The sequence below is a fragment of the Drosophila gunungcola genome, unplaced genomic scaffold (genome assembly GCF_025200985.1).
Source record: "Drosophila gunungcola strain Sukarami unplaced genomic scaffold, Dgunungcola_SK_2 000001F, whole genome shotgun sequence".
NCBI classification, from domain to species: Eukaryota; Metazoa; Arthropoda; class Insecta; order Diptera; family Drosophilidae; genus Drosophila; species Drosophila gunungcola.
In genome coordinates this window covers 11,416,466-11,424,294 of record NW_026453197.1, presented here as the reverse complement: position 1 = coordinate 11,424,294, position 7,829 = coordinate 11,416,466, and the positions used below count along the sequence as shown (strand labels likewise).

General features: G+C 36.7%; 1 protein-coding gene across 1 annotated transcript in view; it reads left to right on the top strand.

The window, feature by feature from the left end:
- Positions 1-1,750: 1,750 nt before the first annotated feature.
- LOC128261285 (neural cell adhesion molecule 1) overlaps positions 1,751-7,829 on the top strand; it is a 71,194-nt gene continuing 65,115 nt past the window's right edge. Inside the window, 1 exon segment of the mRNA XM_052994900.1 lies at positions 1,751-2,449. The gene's annotated coding sequence lies outside the window, so the exon portion shown is untranslated.

Sequence of the window (7,829 nt, the reverse complement as noted above, 5' to 3'; positions counted from 1 at the left end):
TTGCTGCGCTTGCTGTAGTTGTTGCATTCGAACGTTGCATTGCATTGACTGAACTGAATAAAATGAAATGAAAATGTTGCAACAAGCTAACAAAACCCGGCATTTCCACCCTCCCCCAATTTTCCTCCAGGGAATGCACTTTGTTTCTATGACATGCTGTTCTGTCCCCTGCTTCTCGATTCACTTTCTTGCTGCGCATGTGTTTTGTCTTTGTTTTTATGCCATTTATTTATTTAAGTCAATTTCGCAGAGTGTGTTTGAGCATTTTGCTGCAATTCATTTTCGGGTTTCATTTTCTGTCTGCCTTTTTCGCTTGCCATTTTTTACGCGACTTGTATGAGCTTCTGCGGAGCTCGATGACAATTTTCACTTTGAGTGATTGCAGTTAATAAAAGGGAGAGGAACGGTTTGAGCAAAAGGTGCCTTGGGGGATGAGTAAAATCTGGAGTTAATTAGCTGACAGACGCTACCTTTGATTGGACATTTGCTATTTAATTGCCAGGTGAGAGAAAAAGCCATGGAGGTGCTCAAAGAAACATTTGTTAAGATTAAGATCTGTACAAGAAAAGAAACACAGAATAATTTATAAGTCTAATTTATAAGTCGAGATACAAATACTAAAATATTCTAACCTTGATACTCAGATCGACGTAAAAAATACTAGAAAATTGTATTGCGTTGCCAACCACTGGCAGTAAAACTCTGAAAAACTCAGTAACACCAGAAATATTTAAGTTTTTAAGCTTGCGAACGTTTTTTACGATCTGAGTACACAAAATGAGTATCAAGCCACTTTAACAAAATGTATAACATTTCTACATATTATACTTACACAGTCGCTTGAAAATACACCAAGCCAAGACCCTAACCACGTTTATACCTAAATTGAGCCAAGTATAAGACAGTCACGGTAAGAGAATCCAGCTTACATTCAGTTTTTCTCTTAATAGCTCTTTTATCTAGTTATCTTTTTGCTTGTATTCAGCCATCTCTTAAAATTCAATTTGCTTAGATGTCAACATTCTTTAATCATCACGATTACCGATCAAGAGATAAGAGGTTGATAACTGCGATAAGGAAAATAAATAAAAATTGTTATTTTTAAATATTTTCTTTTAAACTCACGGTCAGTAAATTTGGCAAATTGTAATTTTTGCAAATAAAAATTAATAAATTTCATTAAAAGCAAACAAAAATAAAGAATATAAAAATCTTGTGCTTTATATATATATATAAAACGCATTTTAAGCTTATGGAGAATTTGTATAGTGCAATGTATATAATTAGTCCAAGAGGATTAAAATTTAAGAACTAATTTTCAGGCTATCATACAAACCCAAAGATTATTTATTAGGCCAAAGCCACTTCTAATTTATGGTAATACTTTTATTAAAGTTTTTGCCTAAAAATATTGTTAAATACAATTTCTGATAAGTCACGAAAAGGAAATATTATTTAAAAAAGTATATTTATCCAAATGTCTGATTAAATATTTGTAGATTTTAAAATTGGCCTTAACTTGGTTAGGTCAGAGCGCCTTCTCTTTATTCAGCTGTTTAGTGGATGCTCGTGACTTTTTCGCTCGTGTTGTCCTTTGAAGCGCTCGGCTCTGTTATCCTGGCGCTCGGAAGGCGCTCGCTGGGGGTTCGGCAGCCGAGGGTTGGCGCTTCGGGCAGCCGACTTCCGGCGGGGGAATGTGGGGCTTGTGGGGCTCTGAGCTGGCCACACCGATTCAGTTGAAGCTCAGCCGTCGGACTGTTTCGAACGTGTTTGCCGGGATGCTGACGCTCGCTGCGGCAGCCATCGAATTAGCGAAGTTATCGGGTCTCGTCCTGCGTCCTGCACACAATCGGGTTCGTTGTCGCGAATAAATAAATCTCGTACCGCCAAAAAGAACCACTTATCGAAATCAATAATTGCTAATTAGGGTATTCCAGTCTCGATTGGGAGGGGAAAGAAAAGTGGAGAGCTGCATAGAGGTTTGCGTGTTTATTTCTAGAAAAGGCAGAAAAAATCATGTTGCACACACAAACGCTTCACTCCGACTCCTTTTAGGCGCTTTAATTGCCCTGCTCTCGTTTTGGGGCATACATTAAAACCAGCCACTAAGCATTTGCAAGTGCCCCAGTGTCTTCTGTGTGTGTGTGTGTGTGTGTCTGCGTGTGTATTTGCGTGTGTCTCGATGTGTGTGTGTTTGTTTGTGTTTTGATGGTCACGTGGTCAGTTCAAAGTTGGCTTGCCTTGTCTTGGCCCACTGCCTTCTTGTGCGTGACAAAAGTCCAGCAACAGTAGCAACAATAATAGCCACAGCAGCAACGGCAGCAACAGCAGCAACAGCAGCAACAGCAGCAACAGCAGCAACGGCAGCAGCAACAGCAGCAGCACAAATAGTTACAACAACTGCAATAAAGGATTATCCTGCGTGGGACAAATTTAAATTGTTTGCCAGGTAAGTTGGCCTCACTTTTTGCTCTTTAAGAGTGACTTTTTGCCTGAAACTTTCCGATCTAAAGTTGAAATTGCCACCCGCCCTCGCAGTTGTTGCAGATAGAGAAAAAACGCTGAACAGCGTTGAAGTTTGCAACTTTGCAGGAATTAATTAATGGAGTTTGCTGTTTTATTCCATTCTCTTTACCAGCTTAGTGGAAGTGACACAAGTAGAACATAAAAGAAAATGAAGTAAATAGTTTGTTATTTGGCTAAGTAATTTTATTTCAGAATTTTCAAGAAGTAGGACAACAAAGCCATTAGACGAACAATTAATTAAAAATTATCCGGAGTAATATAAAAGAAAAACAATATTTTCAAAGCTTTGGGTTTGAATGGAGTTGATTTTGTCTTGGGTATATATCTGTAAATTCATGAGGGGAACCCATTTTTAATAACTTTAAGCAATTTAAAAATCTCTTAAAAAAATATATATATTAAAACATTTAATTAATTATATCAGTGATGAATTTGTATTATTTATTTATTTTATGATCTTGGTATGCTTTTCTCAGTGTGGAAGTTTTGGAATTCGCGGTTTTAAGCTCTTGTCTCGATGCGCCAGTTTTTCACTTTTGCCGCCCCTTCACTCTGCCACCGTCGCTGGCAACTTGTATTCCCCGGAGATCTCCCCCCCTTTTCGTACGCCACTGGGCCGCGCCGAATGCCGTAACTTAAAATGCGCCAACTGACTGCCAGAAAGTTGCCAAAAACTTTTGCCTAAAGTTTATTTACTTGTTTTTTTTTTCCGCCTTAGCTCATATTTTTTTTATTCCATTCTTTGTCTAGCAATGCAAAATGTAGTGTAAAAAAATGAAAATTTTAAAAGAAAAAAGACTTTGAGAAAGATACGTTAATGGGAGTTCTGATACATGAAGATACGTGAAGAAATAAAATATTTGTATTTATTATATTTGAGATTTTTATTTCAATTATAGCTTATTTTTGAAATTAAGAAAACCATTTTGTTTAAAATGAAAGGGTGTTTATTAAATTGTTGTTGCTCCGACAGAAAAGGTTTAAATCAATTTATTTGAAAATGTTTAGGAATAAAGATTTAATTGATATAACTCATGTGACAGGTACTTAATAAAGTCAAACTAACTTGAAAATCTAAAAATATACCTCAAAAATTAAGTTTAACTCTGTTAGTTGTAAACAATGGGGGACTGACTAAAAGAGCAATCACTGTTCATGACCCAAAGTTTCACGAGCTCAGGTCAGGCACAACTTATATACAACCCACCTGAAGGACCCAAATTTCATGCCTTTCGCCTGTTTATTAAATTTGCATGCCGTCTTTCATTAGAGAAAAGTGACAACTTCTGGGCGTCCTTGCCGCCTTTCTTCCAAGGCAAATACAATTGCTGCTTAGTTTGGGAGAAAATAAATAAATTAGTTCAGTAAATGGAAGTGAAAGAGTGAGAAATTACAAACTGCTGGCAAAGTTAATATTTAAGTCTTGCAGTGATTTTACGAATTTCCCTCTCATTTTTGGACAATTAAAATATGCAAATGAGCCAGTAGGAAGACTGTTCCAAAGCGTCCAAATGGACACGCACGGCTACCCCAAAAATGGAGATAAGAGTGAAGGGGTGTGGGTTTTCGGCCGGAGTTCTGGCAGATACAAATGCAGGGATACAAATGCGTAGGCTGAATTTTTGATTGGCTCGCTCGCGCACTGACCCACAAACATTTTTGACAATTTCCAAAAGCTTAATGGCTAATTGGGCTGCCAAGGGGGCCATGGAATTTGAGCCCGGGCTGAATGTTGCCTGCACTTGTTGGAGTACAAATTTATGGCTAAAAGTCAATTACGTGCAGTGGGAGAGATACATTTCCCCAAAGGGACTCGCAGTTAGGGGTTAGTTGACAGAGCTACCTATACGTATATGTGGCTTATCTGGAGTACATATTTTCCACGAGTGTGCTTACTTCAAAAAGGCATTAAGCCGAAACGTATAAACAAAAGTTACGCATACCCAACCTTAACCGTTGACGGGTTAATGTGATTTTAATGTACTTTTTACTCCATCTCAACCCCATTGAAACCTTAACCCCTTCAATCCCCCACAAATGTGCGTTTCACAGTTAAAGTTCTATGCAATTTCATCATTATTTTTTAATGGCTGCATTAAGAAAGTTTTTGTTTGCCTTATGTAAGTTTTTGCAGTAACGCAAATTGAAATGTAAATATTCACATTTTAGTTGGGTCGATCTTTTTTCTGGTTTTGTCATTCAACAAATGTATATAAAATCGTATAACGTTGTGAAAAGTTGATAATTTTAATATGAAATTTTTTATTATTGAAATAAACTAAATAATAAAAAAATCGAACTATTTTCCAAAATAATATTTTGTATTAAAAATATAACAAACCCACAATTTGAACTTCCTTTCGTAAATAGACCAGAATGCTTTGCGTGTGGTGGCTTTGCACATAACAAAAGCCAATTTAGGGAAAATTTTCCACGCTTTTGAAATCAATCTTCCTAATGACAGACTATCCAAACGAAAACAGCAAAAGCAACATGAGTAAAAGGCGGCTGGTAGACACGTGCGTTTCTCTCTGAATTTCACGCTCAAGTATCTGGCACTTGTAACCGTAATCGATCTGAACAATAACAGAATGAAATGGCACAAAAAATTGTATATTAAGAAACAGCAAACAAAACCTGACATGGCACGAAAACGCGCCAAAGGAAGCAAACAGATGTCTGCTCTGAGGTTTTTGCGTTGGAGGATGGGTAAAACGGTTGTGGCTGCGATGATTCCAAAACAATTTTCACCTTTTGTTCGAAATATTTGAGTGGGTAGCTTATACCTTTGGGAGTATGGTTAAGTTCTTGGGAAAGAAAACGCAATTGAAGTCGTAAGGAGCGATGGGATGGGCAGCCAATTCTGAAAAGTCTGGCATTCCTGTAATTGATTGATATGCGCGAATTTTAATATACCTAAAGGTATTTTAAAGTCTGAAATAAATGTAAAGTTATGCGTGTTAAATTTATTTCAAAGTATATTTTAATAAATTTGCTTTCATTTGAATTCTTACAATTTTATAAATAAACTTTCCCTTCCTTTCTTACTCACTATGATTACATGTAAATAATAAGAGTATTTTGGTATTTGCAGTCTTTTTTGAAAATAATCATTTAACATTGCACCTGACCTGTATTTTATTATTCTGGTATGCATAATATATAACGAAGGTATGCATAAATAAACAATTATTGAAATTTGCCGAATTCTGACGGAATTGAATAAATGTTTTAAAATAATCATTGAAATTTTGTGCGGTCGCACAAAAATAATTTAAGCAGTTAAACGAAATGGCTGGCAGTTTTAGTGTTTTCGCCCAAGTCAGCCGTTAAAGATGGGTGTCGAACATCCCCATATTCGGCCTTAGTTGCTTTGGCTTGCTCATTGCATTTATATTGTATATTCAATGATGAGTATGTTATTTTACCGAAATGAAACATTATTTTGCGCAATATTTTTGCCTTTTACGATGCCAATGTCCGCCCCAGCCATGGGAATTCTCTTGAGAGGGATCTGGAGCGACCTCCGTTTTCGGTCATACTCCTACGAGTGTGTCTTCGGTTGGCCTGAAACTCATCTTTCTCGTCCTGTGGCTTATTTGCAAGTTTGATGGATTTTTATCCCTTTTGGCCGCTTTTCCGTGTGGGCTTGCCTCACTTTTATTATTCGTTACCTCGTCCTTAACCTTTCCCTCTAACTTTTACTGGGTTTATCTGAATTTGTTTTCTGTTCGTTTTGCTGGTAGGTTTTCTTGGGTTGTTTCCGACTTTGGTGCAATTTTATTATGCCACCACAGACACACGCATTTTTATTTATTATGTTTTTCCTACGCCCCCCCGCTTGGCATTTATTTATACTCGTTACATATTCCGTCTCGTTCTCAGTCATAGGCTGTCTCTTTTCGGAGCTTACTGTTTTTTATTTTATTTTTGCAGCCTTGTCGGCGAATTTATAAATATAAATGAGTTTTGTTCGATGAAGGTTAAATTGAAATTTACTTCGGCTTACTTTTACAGGAGGAGTGAGGATGTGGTGTAGGAATAAGTTGTTTAGCTTGATTGGTATGCCTCACATGATGGAAAGCCCGGTGAAAAGTGGCTTAGAACTCTGCATTTCCGCTCTTTTCTGGCCTTCCGACGCCATAGTCCCCCATATATGTACACATGTATGTTTCCCATTTTAATTTTGCTAAGCAAACCGCCGGATATAGCTTTCCTTATCCCTTATTCATTCGCCTTTTTCGGGTGTGAAAACTTTATTTGTCTGGCTTCCTTTTGTTTGGCCTTATCATTTGTCAAAAAAAAACTTCCCCAAATTGAATATTTGCATAAGTTTATTGAAACAGCCATCGGGAGGGTAATGTTTGACAAAGGGAAAGGAAAACATAGAAGGAGTCTTCCCAGCCTTAATTCTGGCTTTCTGTCCCTCTTTGCGGCATCTGTTTGATTTCTATGGTGAAGGCTAAATTCAATTCCTGAATTTTTGCCTCTGCAAATTTAATATGGTGAATCGTTAGGGAAAATAATATGTATTATTTGTTAATACTATTGGTACAATTTTTTGTGTACAAAAAATTCAAAACAAAATATGTAGACCTATTTTTCAATGTGCAGTATTGAATGCTTAGCAGTTTCATTGGTAAATTTTTGTATTTATTTTTTCTTGTATGCCTGTTTTTAATAGAAAAAAACCAACTTAAGTGAAAATCAATACGACCATTACTTTAGTATTTCATCCAGTAGCCATAGGAATACAGAAAAACGTAAATATTTATCACTAATTCGCCCATCAAAGTTAATCAAACTAGACCAGAGCATCGAAAACAATTTGACGACGTTTTGTTGACCGCAAGTACATACACATAACCATAAATATTTATACATTTAAGTGCGACTGTGTGGGAATACGACATGAGAAGATATTTCCTTTGCGAGGACATAAATTTCAACGGCTGCTGAGGCATAAAGCCACTGGCTTAAGTGTTGGCCATGTGTCAACCGAGGATTGTCATTACATATATGGTTATAGATTTATTTGTATAAATGTACTTGTATCCGAAAGCATTAATCTCAACGACACTAAAATTCAGAAATGGCGAAATTGTATCGTTCGCGCCGCTATTAACGTCGTAATATGAAAGCAATTTCTTAAATTTTTCGCATATTAAACGTTTTTGCCATTAATAACTTTTTGGGGGAATATTAAGGAGGATAAAGAAGAAAGAGAGAAAATTCTGTGCATGTTCCAAATGATCGCTTCAATAGCCACAAAGGCCATAAGAAACAGGCGAAACAGGCCGAGT